Source organism: Neltuma alba, unplaced genomic scaffold (genome assembly GCF_004799145.2).
Source record: "Neltuma alba isolate B1F8T4 unplaced genomic scaffold, ASM479914v2 tig00012335_pilon, whole genome shotgun sequence".
Lineage (NCBI taxonomy): Eukaryota > Viridiplantae > Streptophyta > Magnoliopsida > Fabales > Fabaceae > Neltuma > Neltuma alba.
The window spans coordinates 159,661-183,149 of record NW_021636844.1 but is presented as its reverse complement, the minus strand read 5'-3'; the positions used below and the strand labels follow the sequence as shown (position 1 = coordinate 183,149).

General features: G+C 32.8%; 2 long non-coding RNA genes across 2 annotated transcripts; both read right to left on the bottom strand.

Annotated features, from left to right (window-relative positions):
• Positions 1-12,596: 12,596 nt before the first annotated feature.
• On the bottom strand, positions 12,597-12,965 carry LOC114726078 (uncharacterized). Its single transcript, XR_003738477.1, has 3 exons — positions 12,912-12,965; positions 12,732-12,827; positions 12,597-12,625 (listed from the first exon to the last, which is right to left on the bottom strand). It is a non-coding gene; the product is annotated as an uncharacterized LOC114726078 (long non-coding RNA).
• A 431-nt stretch (positions 12,966-13,396) lies between these two features.
• Positions 13,397-13,880, bottom strand: LOC114726077 (uncharacterized). The gene is made up of 3 exons (XR_003738476.1): positions 13,794-13,880; positions 13,518-13,717; positions 13,397-13,431 (listed from the first exon to the last, which is right to left on the bottom strand). It is a non-coding gene; the product is annotated as an uncharacterized LOC114726077 (long non-coding RNA).
• Positions 13,881-23,489: the final 9,609 nt, after the last annotated feature.

Below are 23,489 nucleotides of genomic sequence, written 5' to 3'. Positions count from 1 at the left end.
GTATAAATACCCATTTGAGATTAAAAATAATGAAAACATACTTAGAATAAATTTTAATAAATTTTTAGTAAGTTGGTTCATTATGAAAATTTTGACTGATTAAGAAAAAAATTAGTCAAAATTGATTATCTAAAATATGAGGAGGCCTCAAATAATCAAACAAAAATTGTGAGTAATTATTTGAGGAGTATGTAATTTGCTAAGGGACATGTTTAGAATTAATTGAAATATATAATAAAAAAATTCTTTCTACTCATAAGTGTAATTGGGTGGCATGCTATGTGGCATAATCTTGAAAAGAGAAAACATGGTCAAGACATACTAGCATTTTGATGAAATTACATGGCTAAATCATAAGGGATCAAGCTTAAGAAGAAGACAAGTGTTATGGTAAATGGTAACTTAACGTTAACCCAAGGTAAATGGTAACTAAAGTCTTATAAATACCTCTTTTTCCCTCTCATTTATGTGTTTAGATGACCAAGAGAGGAAGAGCAAGGGGAACATGTGATTTTGAGGCCAAGAAGGAGAAGAAAAAGAGCTTCAAGTTTCATGCAAGACCAAGCTTCAAGATTTTTTAATGTAATTCATGATGCTTTATGTCTTGTAAAACTTGGCTATGGCTTTTGATGATTTTGAAAGCATGAAACCCTATGATGATATGCTATCTAATTGTGTTTAAACCATGGAAAGAATTGATTGATATTAGATTAATGATTAAGAGAAAGAAAAGAGTAAAAATCATGCGGGTTTTGCAATGAAATTGGAAAGAATCCAACTTCCCCCTAATTTTATGAGAATTTCTGTCAGATATAGGGGTGGTATTAGGTTGGAATGTGATGATTTGATGTTTCAATGTGTTTATAATGAAATATTGTGTGGGGTAAATGTGAGAAAGTAAGTTTGAAAGCATTGGAATTGAAAATAAAATTTTTGCTAAAAACCTATATGTTTTAGCCAAGGTTTGTTCATGAGAAAGGAGTTTGATTTTGTTTTGATTTGAGATTGAAAATGGATTCTACATGCAAAATTACATGAGAATAGCATATGGAGTTAATTTTATAAAGACTAAAAATTAAACTCAAAAATTAGAAGTCAAGGTGGCTTAAAGAGAGCAAAATGTTAATGTTGAATGTGACCATGGCTCTAACGAGTGAATGGCATGATATGCCATTGTATTTAGAGCCATGAGACATTAGGAAAGATGAATGAAAAATTTTAAGCAAGCAACCTAAATGGATGAAGGCAAAGGGAGCAAAAGGAAACAAAGAGGAAGCTTAATGACACTAGATAGTAAACTTGCCCTTATTGTGTGCTTGATATGTATGCTTTTATATTGATGTTGTTTGATGATGATTTGAAATATGAAAGATTAAATATTACTTGATCTCTTGAATCTTCCATGTCCATGTGTGAATGAAACATTAAGCATTAGATCATGTCATTTTATAGGCATGAAAGCATGAGAGCATATACTAAGCATGTCATACCCCTAGCATTTATCTTGCATGCATATTGGGTAATATTCACTACTAAGATTCTTCTAAATCTTACCCTTCCTTACCTAAACCTAATAGGTGTTCATGAGCAAGCAAGAGGATGTCTGAAGTGGAAGCGAAGAAAAGAAGAATTGAGGAAATGTATTATATCACATTATGCAATTTCTATGTTAATGTATGTACATGGATGGCACTAATGATATTATGTAATGTTAAATGATGATGATAGTATGGATGATAGAGCATGTTAATTCATAAGAATGAATTATACAATGTTAGCATGATTATGAGGATGCAATAAATAAATATGAATTGTTAATTGAAAGTAAAGGAGATAAATGACGCTTAATGTGCAGTAAAGCGGAGACAAAGCAAAAATGAAGTAAATGAATGAGTTTTTCCTTGAAAATGTGTGAGCACTTAGTACATGTCCCAAGCTTTTAAACAAGTGGTAGATCATGTGAAATTGATGTGTGCTAAGAGATATGATTGCTCAAATTTAGGACAGAAAGGCTGAAAAGTACTGTTTGAAAAATGAATAGTAAACTTTGGCAAATTAACTACATGAATTTAGAAGGTTTAAGTCCAAGTTTATATTTTTCCCCTAGATAATTAAAAGAGCTTTTAATAGAGACTCAAATCATCTCAATACAATATTTTTATAATTAGTTATAAATTTTCAAAGTTGGACCAAAAATCTAGAATTTACCCGTGAATAGTAACGTAAAAGGCATAATTCGAAATTTTAATCTACGGGCTTATTGTGTGATCCATTTGAACCGTAACACTTCCAAACACATATTGAAGGAGGTAAATAGAAGGATGTTTCATGGACGCTATGCATAAAAAATGCAATTTGAGTCTTTTATTGGCTTGAGAGGGATTAGATTTGCTATAAAAAAAAGTGCATATATAAGTAAATCTAGAACTTTTGAGTCATAATTAAAGTAAAAAATAGGTGCATAAGAAAATTTGTTTTGTTAGTGCAAAAACTAAAACATCAACACTTTTGCCTGTGTAGTTATGGCAAGCACTTAGTATGAAAGAAGAAAGAGCGTAATTTTTAGCAACTAATCCACCAAGTGTGAGTGGAAGATATTTGACTAAGCCTGATCCACCCTTGTTGGATATAATTAACTGAAGACTTAGGGCTATCATTTTTAGAATACCCTTTATTTATTTGAAATGTTTGGAGGGAATAGTTATAGCACGTAGAATTTTAAGAAATACCGATGAGTGGTTTTATTCTATGTGGGAGTGCATAACTGATATTCCCTCTCTCATATTTTCTCTCTGTAATATTTCTATCTTCTCTTCTCTGAATTCTGCACTTGTTGTATCAAAAACTTTGACTCATCTTTGTGATCGGACCACATGTGGACAACTAGGTATGCTCCAAAATCTCTCTCTCTCTCTCTCACACACACACACACATATTATGGGGTGGGGTGTTTGGATTTTTAAGTTTAAAACTAATATAATCCTAGTAACTAATGTTGCTAATGGCTGTCAAGTGAATTTTTGATATGTGGGTATAAAGGTACTTGTTCATTGTTACTAAGCCATTTGAGAGCTAGAAAATTTAATAAATTTTTTTTATTGTTGCTTCTAAGATTTACCAGCTAAATTACATGCTTAAGACATGGTTAAGAACTATAAAATGATGACTAAAATAAATATGGTTTTTGAGTCTAGAAAATTCCATATTGGTAAGGCATAAAACTATCATAAGTTTTGAAAGTGGATATGAATTGATGTTTGAAAGTAAATACTTCTTAGGCAAAATTCTTAGAGGCTAAAAGTTAATATTACACTTATTAAATGAGGTGTTTGATGCTCCTAGTGCTTTATAATTATGTTTAAAGATACTTTTTAGATTCAAGATTACAGTTGCTTAAACACATATACAGGGCTTCAATGCTCAAATGACAAACTTAGTTAAAATCCCTTAAATGAATATCAGATTAATACTTGATGAGGTAAATTGTGGAAGTATTAATTAATTAGTTAAAGGTAAAAATAAAATTTTGACCAAGATGACCAGTTATTGCGTAAAGGTACAATTTAAAAGAGAATTGGGATTAAGAAAAAAGGGAAGTCATTTATAATGTCTTTAAATATATATATTTCTACCTAGGATAACTAACCACTTTCATAAGGGTAGAATTTGAATAAAGTTAGAATTTAAGAGAAGTTATTTGAAGTTAAAAGTGGAACAAGTATTAACCTACCCTTATGTACATATAAATGATAGGTTTTTATATTTACTCAAGTCTGCTAAGAAAATAGAAGAAAAAGAGGTCTATAAGGTTTGAATTGGAAAAAATCGTATGGGATAGTAGCTATTTCCTATCTTTTGATTATGAATTCATTGCTACATGTCTGTTTGTACCATAATGTTATAGTTAAGCATGAAAACATATAATCTTTTCCTTGCATAGATTATTTACCTATGGCCATGTGAAGCTGATAGACATGGGACAATCTACCATTTATATGTGCAATAATTATCTAAGCTTGTCTATTTGTTTATGTGTGCATAGATGCTTAATTGCATAACTTGCAATTTGTTGTTTCTCCATGGCTTGTTTTGCATGCTTAGTTGTGATCTTGCATGATTATATGATGAAATTTGCGACTACAAGAATTTTTTCAAAACTCACTGCTTTTTCTTTTATATTGTATAGATAAGGCCGATAGCTCTAAGAGCAAGAGCATTGTGATTGAAGTAAAGGAAGGTAGAAGAAGCAGGAATGCCTGCTTACATTTTGTACTAAACTTTAATATATATATATATATATATATATGTTGCATGTAAATATATCTTTTTGGCAAGTTGTATTACTTGTATGTGTGTTTGCGTGTATTCCCTCAATAAGGAGGAGGAAGTAAACAGCTAGAGATAGGTAAGTTCCATTTACTATAATGACTGTATGATGGTAATAAGAGTAGAAGGATCATATTTTGGCCTATTATATTTACTTGTTGAAGTAGATAAAGGCAAGTGTATGTATCATGCTCACAGATAGATGGGTAACTAAAGTGATGAGCATTTAGCATTGATATATTAGCTAAATACAGGCTTAACAATGTTAGAGTCTGGCTCTTAAGATAAAGTTTACCAATGTTTTTTAAAAAAAGGGGTTAAATGAAGTATTTGAACCACTAAACATGTTACATTAAAAGAAACTTTTCAAAAAATTTAAATTTTTTAGAAAATTCCATCCCTCATTCAAGATCAAACCTGTATTTGGAAGAAATTCTTAAAATGATTTAATAAAAGAGTTTCATTTTTTCAAGATGAAACCTGGCTTTTGGTGGGTTGAAGTTAATTAAAATAACTCTATCAGTGTTTTTAAGTAAGATGTTACAATTATCATTTAATTTCAATTTCAGGTCATGCAAAACAACAATTTTTAAGTTTTGCTATCTTTTTTTTTTTGGCATGAAGTTTTGTTATCATTAAAACATGTGCTTTAATAGAGCTAACATATGCATGTTGATTTGGTGATTTTTTTTTCGTTTTTCTGATCGTTATATTGGACTTGGATGGGGTGTCTGTGCACACTGATTATTTATACAACTGCAGTGTTATCTCAATCTATTTATTTAATTTGTTAGATTATAGCTTTAATTTACTGTGACATGTATCGCAATATTGTTGGTTGAAGAGACACAAATTCGACAACCACATGTAGCATTCTGAAAATTGCCTACCCGTAGTACCAGTGCCAATGCTTCTTTATGTTAAACAGTTAAATATTAAAGATCAGATGAATGAAAATGATATTCTGAAAATAAACAATGATCATCATATATACATTTATATATATATATATATATATATTCATTTTATAGGTTTAGGTTGGCTTACAAAACAAAAGATAAAAGCATTCGTAATAATTAAGATTAAATAGAATGGAAATGAAATATTTTCTTCAACTTTATTCATATTTAAGAGTCTGAATGTAAGGATGAGAAACCCTACATTTGGCTTCAAGTAATGTAACAAGGATAATATTTGTTCTTGCAAAAGAGGAACTAGGGTAATATTTGGAAAACGTTCATTAATAATCCACCTAAATTACTTTTTTTTGCCGCCTTTCACCAAGTTACTTATGTTATGTGGACCGCGAATTTCGTTTAGAATATGCTCTATATATTTGAGATCAAAAGAAGATTATGATCGCACGAAATTGAACAAGGAACCAGTTTCATCGTGCACTAAAGAGCGGATAACAAGTACCCTTCTTATCCTATTTATAGGCACTTCCAACATATTTTACCCAAACTAAGAAAAATATTAAATTGATGCATTAACTTTTCTTTTAAAATAAAATAACTTTCTAACTTTACCCCTATTTAATATGTATATCTTTCAAAATAATAATCATTTGCACTATAATAAATAAAGAGGGAATTGCTATTAGCTCCCAAGAAAGTGATTTAATTACCCTAAAATCTCAATGACAAGTGAGCAGCAAAAAAACGGTTGTCATTTCCTACACTGAAGCTTGTCATTGTATGCCTTTTAGTTGTCAACAGACTTTAAGGTAACTAAATCCTTTTCTTGGGACTTGATTGCAATTCCTCAATAAATAAAGAACAAAATAATACATTTATACTAAAAATTAAATGGGGTAATTTATAAATAGGACTAAGAAAAATCTTTTATCTCTGTCTTATAAATAAAATCAGAGAAGTAATGAGAAAAGTATGACTCTGCAATTAATGCCGCCAGCCATTATTGATATTATATTGGCCATTTTCTACGTCCGAAGTCCCAACTAAATTATTGAACCGCACTTTGATTATTCACCACCAACGTCTGATATTTTGTCAACATGTCCCCCCCCCCTAAAAAAAAAAACAAATTCATAAATGAATCAGATTGGGACAGTTGCTTTAGCCATTTGGACATTGATATAACTTGATTCCTGTAGTTTTAACAATATCAGTTGTTGAGTTTCAAAATATTGTTATACTCCTTATAATTTTATTAAAGTTTGGACTAACATATTTTTAAATGGATTAAATTATAAAAATTGATCTTGAGTTGTATCGAATCCAAATTTAGGGACAACTAAGTTTTATTTTAGCCAAAATTATAAGAATTTAATTGCATCAAGTTAAATTTTAGTGACTGAATTTTAACCTGCTCAAAACTATATACATAGGTCACTAAATGATTAATATTTTTTTTCCTTTTATATTTCAAGTATACCTTATTTAAATACAAATCTTAATATTAAATTTGAAAATAATAAGACTTGAACGGTTCAAAAACATTTGAGCGATTCAGATTAAACGTGCACAAAAACCCAAACTTCTTAAACTGCTATATAAACTGCTCATTCTTCTTCCTTACCGCACCAAACACAAACACAAAGCCCACAAAGATGGCTCCTTTGCCATTGTTCTTCCTCCTCCTTCTTGTAGCTTTGGTTATCACCCCTCCAGGGGCTGCCGATTACTACAAGCCTAAGCCACCAATCTACAAGCCCCCAATTTATAAACCACCCATTTATAAACCACCAGTGTACAAGCCACCGATTGAAAAACCACCGCTTTACAAGCCGCCAATTAAAAAGCCTCCTATATACAAACCACCAGTGTACAAGCCACCATATAAGCCTCCATACAAGAAGCCACCTCATGGTAAGTACCCCCCGGCAAAAGATGACACTCATTTCTGAAGACTTTCAAGAGGATGGTGTGAGTATACATACACGTAATCGCTAAATAAGAGCTTCAGAAATCCTTGGCTAGGAGGGTTTATCAGTTTAGGGTGAGCCACATTACTGAATTATATATGATGCTATCTATAGTCATCGAGAGCATTGTGATATATAATGAATGAATATTTACGTGAATTGGTATGCAAAGTGGTTTCGCTGCCTTGTATTATATATAATTGATAAATAAAAAGGTAGTGATTTAAATATACTTTTCCTTTTTCTTCCCTTTGTGGTACACGGCATGACCTTTGTATTTAGCGTGTTCAAATACAAGTGGTTCCGCGACGATGTGAAACCTGTAGTTTGTTATGAAATTTTAACTTCGATGAACCCATATATATTTTTCTTGTTTAAAAATTGAGAAGAAAAACACCAGTAGTTCTGCCAAAAAATTTGATCTGATAAGATAGAATGAGGAAATAACTTGAAAGATGTCTAAATTCCATGGCTTTTTCTCACAAGTAGCTTTGTGATACATAATCCCACGTAGGACAAGTAAGAAAATCAACTGCGAACAGAGATTTCAGATACCTCGTGGCAATTCATGTCGAATTAACTTATCTAGAAAATTGTGTTATTACACCAAAATTGAAGAAGAAAATGACAAGTTCTATGGAATACAAATGGATAGATACCTTACGAGCCTAATATTTTACTATTCTTTTAACTCTGAACTATCCAAATTAGATCATGATGGTATTGATATGATGAATTTTGGCGTGTTCATTATTTTGATAAGCATCAAAACTCATTTCGTCTATAAGATTATTGGCTATTCATCAATTTGCCAACCCATAATTAGGAGTTGGAAGTTCCTAAAGAGGAATGTTAATAAATTTCTTGTGAAATGGCAAAATAAGATCCTGTTTGGATGACATCCAAAACCATGGTTTGGAAGGCAAAACTATGGTTTGGATAAGATGACATCCAAACAGTCTCAATTTTTTTGGAAACCTTGGTTACAGCTAAAAACATGGTTTTGAAGGCTAAAACCATGGTTTGGTGAGAAGTGAAAAATTGTTGCTTCTGGGGAGTGAAGCTGAGTTATTGGAGTGATAATTAGGAGTCAGATAGGAACAATAGTATATTTTGACCCAAAACAACAAAAAATTATTAATTTTCTGTTCACAACAAAATAATTCATCTTCTTCAAAAATATTTTTACTCTTATATTTTATAAATATATATACATGTAGTAACAATTAATTGATTAATTATATTAAAGATCGGAGGTAGTATGTTGTTACAAAAACTAGTTGTGAAAAAATGTTATGGGATTTCATGTTTAATATATTATAAAATCTATCTTTTATGTAATTATCATATTAACTTATGCCCTTTTTAATAATTTACACATATAAAAAGTACTTCTGATAACAACTATCCAAACACTCTCACTTTATCAGAATCACTTTTTCACAAAATCTATTCTTCACAAAATCTATTTTTATCAAAATCTATTCTCTAGAAGCTATTCTCTAAATTATGGTTTGGTTTTATCCAAACACCCTTTTAGTCTTGCTCCATTTACTAAAAAGCTTAAGTTCCCACTTGTAGGTCTCCTTTTCCCCTTCGTCCATGGGTTCAACTAGCAAGGGGTTTGGACACTCTCACCAAGAGAGAGGGTTTGAACCTTAAGTTAGCCACAGCATTGGGGGAGGCATCACCATAGCTAAGTGTAAGTGACCTCTTATGGGCTAATTCCAATGTGGTTAATGTCCTTTAGCCAGGGGGAGGTGCAGGCATGTGTACTCTCCTACCTAGTCCGTAAAGTCGTGAGATCATGAGTTAGGTGCTTTGCTTTTGGATCGTGGGTAAGTCCAACTCCTTTCCTAAAATTTGTGTACCAAAGAAAAAAAAAACAAGAAGTAAATTATCGAGGTTGAATCTTAAGCATATTATCTCTTTAGCATTGAAAATTAGTTATTATTTAAAAATAGTTAGACTTTAATTCATTCCTAAAAATGTTGAAAACGAAACAAAATTCATAATCATTTCCAGAAGTTAACTTTTTGAAGAGTATACTTTTCGAAAAGTTCAATAAATTGAACAAAACGATTTCCTAATCTCGATGAATAAACTTGAAAGTCTCTTATAAAAAAAAAAAAAAAGAACTTGAAAGTTGCGTGTGTATGTTAATTAACACATCCACGTCATGATGAGGCCGAAAAAACTCCATTATCAATGCAAGCAGGAGATAATATCTTATGATATGCGTGGCATGTTCCAATACACACACACACAGAGACACATACTTAGTTTTTTGTCCAGAAATTCCAGGACAGTTGAAGAGCATGTAAATAAAGAATCATAATAATGAATGGATATGGTAACAATGGAACTATATAACTATTTACAGTAAAATATTCACAAATTCTTTAAATAAAATCAATATATAACTGATGCAGCTATTTTACTATAGCGACATGGTCCCTAAATATTAAAAAAGAGAACCTGCTAAAACATTACTACTGCGGCCGTATATCTCTTTTAATTAAACAAGCAGAAATTTGAAACGAGAAAAAAAAAAGAAGAAGGCATGATAGAATTCAAAGAGAAACAGAATATAGAGGTGTTAATTGATGTGGGAACTTTCAAGGTAATTTTATGCTCATTCTAGAACATAGTTATAATCAAAACTAATTGTTCAAACGACATGTAAATGAAAGATAATCAAGAGTTTTCTTAATGAGTTAGAAAGTTTTATAATTATAGTATTAAATGATAAAAATTAATGCTTTAAATAAATTATATTATATTAAAAGAATATGTAGGAGGTTCTTATAAAGGCGGAAGTAAATATAAGGAAAAAGAGTGAAAATATATGTGACAACCTTGGGAGTGAAATTTTAACACTGTACAGACCAAATATGGGAAGCTCTATGGCTAAAACTAAAATTCAATGCCATCTACCCGTTGTCGGATGGCGATGTACGCGGCTTCTCTCTTTCTCCCTTATCATTCGCTGCCCACCTTCACCCTTAATGCTGCGTCGTTTTGAGTAAAAGCAGGAGAGGGTGAGTGTTTTTTTTTTCATGTTAAAAAAATATCTAGCACCTTATGACGTTAAAATTGTTTTTCAGTGTCATTTAGCATCCTAAATTAATTTTTAGTGTACCCACTAACTTAGCATATTTTTTTAGTAGCACCCAATATCTAACACTCAGCACCTTGAGATATTTTTCAGTAGCACCACCTAATATTGTTATTTTGTCCGCTCAGCAGGTAAAGTATTTTGCCAGTAACAATTTCTATGTAGCATCCGACACATTGAAGTATTTTTTTTTTTTTTAGGAGTACCTAGTAACTCAAAATAAATTTAGTGCATCCATCACCATAAAATATTGCTATGATTCAAAATCCTACTAAAAAAATATTTTAGGGTGCTGAATATACTAAAAATTAATTTATGATTTTGGGTGATATTAAAAAAATACTTTAATATGATGGGTATCAGATATTAGGTATTACTGAAAATTTTTAGGATGCTGAGCGCTACATAAAAATACTTCAAAATACTAAAAGTTAAATACTGGGTAATATTAGAAAAATATTTTAGAGTGATAAATATACTAAAAATAAATTTAGCATACTCAATGATATTGAAAATATATTTTAAGGTGCTAAATATTTTTTTTTTAAAAGGCACTCATTCTCTTTTGTTTTTCATTCAAAATGCTACAGTTGAAGGGTAAAGGACGGCAACAGATGTTAAGGGAAAAGGAGAGAAGCCGCCTTCGTCGAGTAGACCCTAACGACTATTATCCCATTTACGCCGGTTATCAAAAGAGATTGACCAAGCCTGATATGTCGATATAATTAAAAGAAAATTAAAAGCAAGAATTGATGGTTTATTTTTCTTGAGCTGATTAGAATGGTCTGCATATGATAAAGTCACATTGGGGGCAACATCTTCAATTCATTTATGACAACGTCACATGTGGGGCAACAAGTCATTGACTTTGGCTCTTGCAGTTTGAAGATTGATGGATTTAGAAATTGAAACGAATGTTGTCTTTGTCAGGGAGCAAGGCCACCCTTTGATCAGTGATCATCCACGTTTTCAATCCTTGTTTTCAAGGGCATTTAACTTGACCGCGGCTTGGTTGGCACCATCTTGCTTGATTGCTTCAAACCAAGCTTGGACTGGGATGAAAATAGATGGAAATAATAAGAGTGAACAATGCGTAACATATAAAATTTGAGTGAGAGAGAGAGAGAGAGAAGTTTTGACTGAAAAAGCCAACATGAATGCCAATATGACCATAGCTGGCAGTGAAGGGAGAAAAATAAAAAATATAATCAAAATAATTCACACGTCTTCTTTTGATAGATTTTGGAAATCAAAATAATCCATCACCTCCGACTCTGAGTTGTACTCAAACTGACTCACAAAGGTTAAAAGTGTGGCTTACCAAGGGGATGGATTTTGAAAAGCTCGATCAACCCAAAAAGACTTACTATAGGGGTTCTAAAAAATAACTAGAATTAAGCTCTATAATATAGTAGCTCAATCTTTGGTCAATCTCACAAGGAGCATAGGTCTGAGGATTTTAGTTCAATTAAATGCCAACTGCAACATCCCAAATTTAATTGGGTTTTACAGTGTTTATGGTTATTTGGGGGACAAAAAACTAAGACAAGTAGATTACTCACTGCTCAAATCTCATCATAAAAGATTAAAGAAAATCAGTAATTTAGAAGAGAATCACATTATATAAATTATATACGTGTAGTTGTACCAAAAAAATAAAATAAAATCAATGAATATATGACAATAAGTATATGCATAAATACTCACTACTACAATGAAGACTTTTTACTTCTGTTTTGCATGACTTTTTATGTCTGTTTTGTAGGGGACATGAAAAGAAGGGACATAAAAAGTACCCCCTTTTACTTCTGTTTGGAATGGACGAGAATTCACGTCTGTTTCCCAAAAACAGACGTGAATTCATGTCTGTTTCGCAAAACAGACATGAATTCACGTCTGTTTTTGGAAAACAGACGTTAATTCACATCTGTTTTTCGCTGAACAGACGTGAATGTACTCTGTTTTTTTTTAAAAAAAGATTCAGTTCGTATATACTACTTCTCCTACAGTCACAATAGCCATAATAGCCACTTTCCAGCAAGTTGAAATAGTATGAACCAGTCAATATTTTCAGCCAAGACATATCAACATCATAACTTCATCTATATAGACACATTAATTAACTAACTAGTCAAAAAAGAAGAACAAATTACAAAAGTCAATATTGATCCTATTGTCTCTAAACATAAACTTGCTCAATCCCTGGACCACAATTCTTGAAGCAGTTGCTGTGCCAAAAGGTCTCGGGTGAAGTTAATGTCATCAATAGTATATGAACAATCATTATCAAAAATCTGTAAATTGACAAATGAACAAATTTAAACATAGGAAGAAAATAAAATAAGTAACAATTCAATTTAAAAATTCAACTATTACAAAACTAAAATTATATTTACTTACCTCATCAAATTTTGTAATACATCCGCTCTCAATAATCTCAAACATATAACGGATAATGTAATATCTGCACTCTGTTGGCCCTTGTTGCTTAGCACACTGCAAATCACAAGGAAATGATAATCCAAATTCATATATAAAATAACTGCCATCAATGAAAGAACTTCAATTTAAAGTACTCACACTAGGATATACCCAAGTTGTTGAGCCATTTTTCCCGGAACGCTTCCCACTGGTTATATAATAAGTCTTTAAAGCCCTATAAGCAAATGAAAGCACAAGTTAAATAATTTATATTGAAAACAAAATTATTGATTTACATTAAGGTACTTACGTGTTGAAAACGCCCCTCATCTCACTGCTTGGACGACGACCCAAGGGATCAAACTAGTAGATGACATTGTCAATGGGACAAGAAACACACAAACTCCAATGACAACTGCATCATAGAGTAAGACTTATACATTACTGGATATCACAATAATTCTTAACAATTTAAGTATGTATAAATAAATATAATTAAGCTACTTGCCCTTCAATAATTGGTGCCAAATAACAAGGTAATTTAGTGTCTCCAATCGTATTGCCCACATATCTGATTCTCCTATCTAGTGGGTTGTACTTCTTCTGGACACTTGCAGGGCATAAATATCCATACAAATTTCTCTTCTCCATTGATGACATGCATTTGTTATGGAAGAAGCTATCATTGAATTGAAATAAGATAATTATTAGTATGTGAAAGTAAGAAATTAGAAATTTAAGTTAGAAATGAAAAAGTAAACTTACATGATTGCTAATTGAACCCATGCTATGTCCAACTCCTTCAAGGATAAGAAATCCCTGATGTCTTTGTTGTCAAGTCCAAAGAAATATGATTTTTCTTCACCCACAATCCCTACAGGCATCTTTATGTCGACCTTGTTAATTGTTTTATATTCCTCATATAATTGTGCCAAGCAGGGATATCTATTAACATCTTCCTGGTCCTCATGAAACATCAAATAAACATAATAAGTATTATGTTAAAAAAAATGCACACAATATAGAATAACATTTTCTTACCATCACAGGTATTATCTCCTCATCAACAAGGTGTCTAGGCCAAAGAATGAAAGTTCCAATTGCCTGACCTAACTTCACAACTTCAGCAGTCAGGAATGGCACATCCGCACCTGTCTCTCCCTCTCGAACAGTCATAACTGTAACCCTCGCTTGGTCCTCTTGAATATGTTGGTGATGGATAGTGCTCCCTTGATTGTAGAGGAGAGCGTCAGCAACAACATGCATCCTTGGGACCTCTAAACGAAGACAACAAGGTTGTCCAAAGTCCGGTGTGGGACTACTAGGATCATGCTCTCCCAATGACCCCGGTGGATTACAACTGTTTTTAGTGCTAGGAAAGACGGGGGAATCCTAAATGAGAGAAATGCAAGTATTAAATTAAATTAAAAAACGTTGGTAAAACTCAACATTAATTTAAGTGAAATTGATTACAAACCTGGGGTGTGCATTGTTGTTGAACTATCCCAATTTGCATGCTAGAGACCATAGATTTCATCTCATCACGAAGCTCAGCCATAAGCTCTTTTCGAAGTGACTGGCGTAACTGGGCCTCAATCTTGACCTCTAGCTCAGATTGGAGCTCATCACGAACTTGGTCTCGAAGTTTAGCTATCATCTCATCAGTGGGTTGACTTCGTAGAGAAGCTCGTGAAGTTTGTCCAAAATATTGGGTAAGACCAACTGTCCTCCCTTCTCCTCTAACGCGTCCGGGGTGATCAGGCTTCCCAATCGCTGTCGCTAAAATGTCCATCCTTCCACTCGGACTAAATGAACCTTCACTGCTTTGCTCTTCAAGTACCTCCTATAACATTTTAAGTATGATAAAAAATTAATGACAGTATCATAGAAAATTAATAATAAAATATAAGGAATATTACCATAAGTTAAAGTTATTTGATGTATACAACTTACAATTTTTTTAGTAATCTCAGCAACTGCTGGATTAATATATTGACCCTTCTTCATCCTTGCTTCCTTCCATTTTCTATGACGTGGAGGAGGAGGTGGGGTCTGAACAACGATACTAGGATCAGATTTTGCAGCTTCCTGCATCGCCTTAAAGTCATCCTGCATGATCCTCTCCTCAAGCATCTTGTAACCTCCACGGGATAAATAGTGCGGATATAAATTTTTAGCTTGCCTTTCTTTATTCATCGCACTTAATTCCTGTGGAAAAGAAAACAAAGTAAATTGAGTAAGTGAAGTAAATTAAATCAAAATTAAATGTTTTATAAGGCAATGTACCTGAAATTTAGGATCATGCCGTGATGCCATAAACCTCCTCCAATCATCTGGATCAAGGAAGGAGTATTTTTCGCACGGATCATCATCTTTCTTAGGCCCTCGCACATACTGGCTCGTGAGTGTGTGCTTAAAATCTTTCCAGCGCTGACAAACTTGCTGCAACAAATGCTTTTTCATTTGCTCAGTACGAGGGATGTCATACGTTTGCTGCAAAGAAAAATATATATGTTTGAGTTAAAGATCTTAGTTATAACTATATTTACAATAAAACAAATGAAATAAAATTAGAAAGTGACATACCAAAATATATTCCCAAATCCTATCCCTCGTCTCCTTAGAAATTGACTTCCAATTAGGCCATAGAATATTAACTTTGCTTCGGGCAACGGAGCCTATATAGCTAATGAATCTATCCTTCTCTTCACCAATTGGATTCATATTGGCATCAAAATCCATATGCCTCTTCTGAATACGACCATGACGTACTGCTAACTTTGGTAGCCTTGTACTACCTCCAACCTTCCTTCCTTCCTGCTGATTGACATCATCGATGTCATAATCCTCCTCCATATCTCTCTCATAACCCTCCTCCATATTGGCATCAAAATCCTCCTCCATGTGCCTGTTGAAAAACCAAAATTAGATAAATAAGTAAATTATAGTGAATTGTATTAATATATAAATAATATCAAGTACATTGCTATGAAATAAATGAAAGAAAATAACACAAGGTACGTTGCAAAATTACATTACTTAATCTGACTTTATGCATTGTCCCATATCCCTTCACAATGATCATCTCTTGCAGCATATTCATCATTATCTACCAATTCTACTTCACTTGGTTTAGGCGGATTTGAAGCAAAAGGTGGTATCTCATCAAGATTCATGGTAGGATCACTGTCCTTCTGCTTTTTACTTTGAAGGACAATAGACAATTTTTTATTTGTTGGATCAGTAACATAAAATACTTGTTTTGCCTGGCTTGCTAAAATGAAGGGCTCATCTGCATAACCAACCCTGCCAAGATCAACTAATGTAAATCTAAATTGTTGATCTATTTCAATACTGTTGTTGTTGACCCATTTACATTTGAAGACAGGAATCTTGAAATTGGTGTAGTTTACCTCCCATATCTCTTCAATAACTCCATAATAAGCCATAGATGCCAATTTGGGGTTTTTATCTTTCGAACTCGAAAAATGCATCGCTTCAGCAACCACCATTACGCCACTATTCTGTACAGTACTTTTGTCATCTTGAGCTTTTGTGTAGAAGGAATATCCATTTATGTCGTATCCACTCCAAGTGATAACTTCAAAACAAGGACCCCAAGCTAACCATTTTATTGTATCAGATACATTGGCCTCTCTCAAAACTTTTTCACTGAACCATGTTATAAATGTTTTGTTATGCTCATTTGCTATCTGCATATCACTTTTCTTTGGATACTTCTCTTTTAAACTTTTTTTGTGATCATCTAAATACGACTGCACTTCTTCCATATTATTCAATATGTATAAGTGCGCTTGTAACACTTCTTCACGACCCATACTCTTTACCTTCAACCCCCTGATTCCTTTACTTGTACCGTTTTCATGCCGAGATGATGTCTTAGCTATAGATAGATATGTTTTGCAAAATTCCATAGCCTCCTCCGCTACATACCTTTCAACAATTGATGCTTCAGGTCGATAAGGATTTTTAGAATAATTTTTTAAGACTTTCATGCACCTCTCAAATGGATACATCCATCTTAGAAAAATAGGACCGCAAAGCCTTATCTCCCTCACTAAATGAATGATCAAATGCACCATGATGTCAAAAAATGCTGGGGGAAAGTGCATTTCTAGTTGAGACAAGATAACATAACCCTCATTTTCCAATTCATCCAATTTCTCTATGTCAATGACTTTGCTACAAATAGCATTGAAGAAGATACATAATCTAGTTATAGTGCTCCTCACATCATCTCTCATTGTGCCTCGAATAGCTACGGGTAATAGTTGTTGCATCAGTACATGATAATCATGAGACTTTATTCCCACTAACTTCAAATCGTGCATTGAGATAAGCCTTTTCATATTAGAAGAATACCCCTGGGGCACCTTGATGTCATGCAAACACCGACACAAGCTTGTTTTTTCGACTTTAGACAATATGTGGGCCGCAGGTTCCATATAAGCCCGCTTACCACCCTCTCTCAATTGTGGATGTAAGCGCTCTCGAATGCCCATTTCAGCCAGATCAAGTCTTGCATTAATTCCATCTTTAGTTTTTCCAGGTATGTGCAAAAGAGTACCGATAAGACTATCACACACATTTTTTCCACATGCATCACATCGATACTGTGTCTTACATCAAGACTGCGCCAATATGGAAGATCAAAGAAAATAGACCTCTTCTTCCATATGTTTTTCTCACTTGCAGCTTTTTGAGTCTTACCGAAAATGACATTGATTCTTTCAACTCGCTGGTAAACTTCCTCTCCAGTTAATGCCTTCGGAGCCATGCCATGCTCTAGTGAGCCATTAAAAACCTTTTTCAATCTCCGGTATGGGTGGACCGATCAAGGAACCTCCTGTGACCGAGGTAAACTGTCTCCTTCCGTGCTTAAGTTGGTGGAAGTATTGTGTCTGCTTCACATATAGGACATGCTTTATGCCCCTTCACACTGTATCCTGATAGATTTCCATATGGAGGAGGAAAGTCATTTATCGTTGTAAAGATCATGGCACGCAACTTAAAGGACTCCTGCTTGTATGCATCAAACACATCCACGCCTTCTTCCCACAACATCTTCAAATCTTCAATTAAAGGTGCCAAGTAGATATCGATATTGTTTCTGGTTGTTTCAGTCCTGAAATCATCATAGAAAGCATCATGTACTTGCGCTTCATACATAACCAGGGAGGTAGGTTGTAAATCACCAACAGTACTGGCCATGCACTATGTGTGCTATTAAGAGTACCGTAAGGGTTATTCCATCTGTACAAAGCCCAAGGCGAAGATTTCTTGGTTCAACGACCAAATTCCGGAAACATTTCATCTATTTTATGCCATTGAGGAGAATCAGTAGGGCGCCGAAGATATCTTCCATCTGATATTCTCTCATCAAAATGCTATCTTAACTTCTTCGCTTCTGTTGCATTAGCAAATAAGTGCTTAAATCGTGGTTTTATCGTATTACGGAAGATACCATAACACCTTCAAAGGTTGCCCTTTACTTGTCTTATCACCATCATAGTTACCAGCACAGTCCATGTTCTTTTTCACCTTATATCGTGAAGTTTTACATTTTGGGCACTCACGTAGACCAGTATACTCTTTTCTATATAATACACAGTCATTAGGACAAGCGTGTATCTTTTCATAGCCCATACCCATCCGAGACAAGATTTTCTTTGCTTCATACACACGATTTGGAAGAACATTATCAATTGGAAGCATATCACTAATCATTGAAGCAACTCTGTGAAACTTTTGTCAGTCCACCCATTATTTGCTTTTTAAACTGAACAATTTCAATACAGCTGTCAATCGTGTATACTTAGAACACCCAGGGTACAAAGGCATCTCTGCATCACTCTTCAAGTTATCATTTGCATGTGATTGCACAAAGAACTCTACCCTTACATCATGAATCATATCGCTCATTCTATCATTTACATCATCCATATCTTCCCTCTTCTTCGAGTATTGAACTGTTCCTACTTACACCCCATTGCCATATCCATTTTGTATCGAAGATTTATACCATCACAAAGCAGGTGATCTCAATATCATCAACACTTAGTCACCTCTCATTTAAACACTGACACAGGGACAAAAATCACATTCGTTATGCTACAAGCATTCTGTTTAGCAAATTCAATAAATCGTTCTGCTCCGTTCTCATATTCATCACTTGTTCTCAAAGCATTCATCCAACTATGATCCATTCTCTTACTACCTAAGGAATTATAAACAATTTAATTCCATTCAGCACAGTCCCAATAAACATTAACCAAATTCAAAAACTAATGATATCAATTGAATCCGATTCATTCTAATATACAACATAAATCATGCCAATTCCAAGCAAATGATTTCAAACTTCAAATCTATTACCCAATCAATGTAAACAAATTTTAACTTATCTAAATGCAATTTTTTCATTAATCATTTAATGTATACACAATCCTTAATCTAAATTCAAACACATATAGCAAAACTATCTAATGCAATCCCTCTTAGGCATTTTGACAAACACCTTGTATGCATTATTTTTCTAACAAGATTAACAAAGCTCAGAAACCAATTCAAAACTCCTCAAGCTACTCAAACCCACCGTACAAAACACTAAACCCACAATGCAACGGTTGAATGAAACTTACCTTCATCGTTCTGGCATGCCTTCGAATCAACGGCCTACAGAGAGGACGACGACGGTGAGCTGCTGTGCCGTGTGAGCTTCACGGCTTCAATGGCGAGCTGCTACAACACAGCTACTGCAGAATGCGCAACGCAATGGAGGGGTCGGCTGCGCCCTTGAAGAGCTGAAACCAGAAGGAGAGACCGAAACAAGTTGAAATAGCTCACGGCTACTTCACAGACAAGAGGAAAATGAGAGGGAGAGACTGAAAATGAAAGTTGGGTGCGAGATAGCTGCGAGCTAGAGTTTCGATCGCGCGCGGTACATGCAGATCTGATAGATAATGATGCGAGATGCGCTGCTGCGGGCAAATTTTTTTTAAAAATGAAGCCCCTTCATGTCTGTTATTCTTAGAAACAGACGTGAATTCACGTTGTTTTTTTGTTTTGCAAAACGACGACAAACACGAGGGAGGTAAATAACACATTTTGTTGTAGTGACTAATAAGGTGAACCGAATTAAAACTCAAATATTACAAATTTTTGTATCTTGAAGTTAGTTTTTTTTTTTTTAAAATCTGGTTTGGTTTCTTAAAAAATATATTTCAAATGATTTTGTGATATTTCTGTATAATCAAATAAGCAAATTTAAATTTAATTTCTTTTAATATTTTAAAAGTGTATATAGTTAGCCTAAGCCTAATTATCTTAGGATATTCTCATTCAATACTCTTCATTCTCTTTTCTCTCTTTCCTCAGATGTTAATTCCTTTTTATGCGTGATTTTGTGAACTCTCACTAAGAGCCTTGTGCTTGGGATTTAGCTGATTTACTGCTTTGATATTGAAGAGAGTAGGTAACTAATTGGGGTTTTTCCGTATGTGTGTAAGCCTTATTTGTTGCAGTTAAATATATATTTATGGCAATGTGTGTGTGTGTTTATATATATATATATATATAACTTTATCTGCTTAAATGGCACAATTGATAAGACCAAAAAGGTAAAAGGATAGGAGTGTATTATATTATACATTATTTGAGCTTTCTTTTTAGCATAATTATGTTATGATTATTGTCATGAAATATATGGTAATTTAAATTTCTTTCCAGCATGCTTGAATGTTTTGGATTTGTTGCGTGATACCTTAGGTTTTAACCATTTTTAACATCAAATAGAAGTAATTGGAGCCACTCATTAAGTCCTTAAATTGAAAAAAATTGAATTTTAAAATAGTTGTTCTCAGGTATTATTTATCATAACCTTAAAATTGGTCCGATTTTAAAAAATTATAACTCAAGTTCTATTTGAAGCTTACTAAATGATCTATAAGGGGGGAAAAAATACTCTCTAGTTATGAATTCATTACACTTGTGCCTAATTTTCACACAAACATGTATTGTTTATATGGTCACTTTTCTATTTTTTCAGAATTTATGTTTAACTTTAGATAGCCATAACTTTTTGTACAAAACTCCAATTTTAATTAATTACTGCTCATTTTAAAACTAAAAATAAGATCTATTGAACTGCCAAGGTTTGTGATCAAACTTCTTCATTTGCTTAGAATTACATGGACTCCAAAATCGGCTCAATTTAGGTCATTTCCATCCCTTTCTAAGTAACCTTCTTGTGTAATTATACTATATCAACTCATAGGAAGCCTTTATCATACAACACCCCATATGATTATATTTGTGAATAGCCAATTTTGTCTAAGCCCCTCAAGAAATATTAAATATAAATGAAACAAATAAAAAAGGAAATAAAAGATTAATATCTTCCTTAATTCTTTCTTCAAAATTAAGTTTGAGAAATCCACCATGTGGGAAATCAAAAAAGAAAAATTAAACAAAAATATCCCTGTTATAGTAAATAACAATAAAATAAAAGATAAGAATTAAAAACCAATGGACCTCCAAATTAGAAAAATATGGGGTGGACTTTTAAGAAAATAATAAGAAAACTCAAAATTCAAAATCAAAATTTCTCATTTAAGGTGATTGACTCCTCAATTTAGAAATATCTTTTGGGGTCATAATTGTGAAAATTTTAAAAATGAAAATAAAAAAAATCACAATTTAATGACAATTTGGTGTTTAAATACGAAGTTTATATGAGAGTCATAATTGAGAGAAATTAAAAAAAAATTGGAAAGCCCTAGGTGGAGCTTATAACACAAGAGTCGGGGTTGGAGGAAGACTGATAAGTTTTCAATAAAAAAGGAAACAAGCCAGTTGATAAGTGGAGCATCATGTATGGACTTTCATCCTTATCTACTGTGTTTAACTTGAATTTCGATAAAGTGTTTTTGGGTATTCTTTTCATGTACTTTCGAAAGCACTTCCTTTTTTTTTTTTTTAATCTGTACTGTGTGAGGTTTTCAGAACTTCCACAGGTATCTAAATTCATTGGTAAACCGTGTAAAACTATGGGAGTCTTTGTAGGAATACCAATATGGTTGTGCAAATTTTCTTTTTGAAATAAAATGAAAGAAAATAATTTTGACCCCATATTTATAAATAAATAATAAAATAAAAAGTCTTTTAAATATGTATATATAATCTCAAAATGCTTTTCAGAGCCATGTGAGGTTTTCAGAACCTTTGTAAACTCGAACGATTAATCTCTTGTATGAGGCTATAAGAAGGTTCGCAAGAAGGGTAATCCAACATTTCTTTCAAAAAAATATTTTTCAAATAAAAATACAAAATTTGTTTTTATATATTAAAAAAAACTAACTCAAAAAGAAAACACCTATTTTAATTGAATAAATATTTTTTTAAAAATACCAACCAAATGACACACATTGTTACCCCCGAACTATATGGGCTTTGATCCCTCTAAAAGATACGTAAGTCCTAGATTTTTATCCTAGGTCAAGTCTTGCTTTGTAAATAACTTTTTTTTATTGAAAATAAAAAGTTTTCTTTGTTTCTATCTTTATTTTCTTAGGGTAATTGAAACATAATAAAAAGGTTATATTAATTTTGAGTAGTTAACTTAGAGTAACCGTTCTATTAAATGAGTGTTATAGGGTGCTTAACACCTTTCCCAAACACAATCGACTCCCGAACTCTATCCAGTTTTCGTAGACCATAATTTTTTTAGGTTCCCAAAATTAACCTTTTAAAATTTTGTTAGTGCTCCTCTTTCTTTCCTTTTTATAGGACGACTAGGACTCAGGCGCAACAATATTTTATCCATGTTACACATCATAAAGTAGTCATTGAGCTACCAAAATATATAGTCATTGCATATTTTCAAAATATTGATCATAAGTCCATACTTTTTTTTTTTGGACAAAATCATAAGTCCATACATAAAACATGTCAAAGACTCTTCATGCTAATACCACTTGCTTGCCTTTCCTTTTACATTTGTAGCCTTTAAAATGGTGTTAATTTAAGCATAATGGAAGTAAGATTATGTTAAATAAGCAAAGCATGTCACATAATGTCTTCATGTTATCAATCAATGATCATTCCATAGAAAGGGAGCAATATATCATACCAATAAGCAACTCAACAACGCACATAGCTAAGGCATAAAATGCAAGGTTAAGCATATCATAACATCTTGAGTTCTGCACATCATGGCATATAAACAAGAAGTAACGCATAACAACAAACCATGCAAGTTAACATCAAAATTGTAAGTTCTATGCTACTTTTCTCAAGCTTGGATTTTAGCATCTTCTCTTTCCTCTTGATTCTCTTTATACCCTTGTGTAATGCCTATCAATTAAGCATAAGGATGCTTCACATTACCACTTAAGTCAACATAAAATATTAATTCATGTCCTTTAACCCTTTTTCTTTGGTTTTTAGAGTCATTGCTTCCTCTCTTTTTTGCTAACACTCTTAGGCCATTCATACACAATTTTGTATCTAGAATTCATATATCTATTCAATTTTAACAAAATCCATCTCCTCCCTATCAAACCATGCTTGGACGAAAGCTGCAGCGTTTAGGGGTTCAAAATTTCATTTATAATTTCAATGTTTACAAACACTTCTTCTTATTGTTTTTCTACACAACATAACATTCTAAACACAATAGAATGTAGAATTCAATAAAAGTGTTTAGAATGTAATACC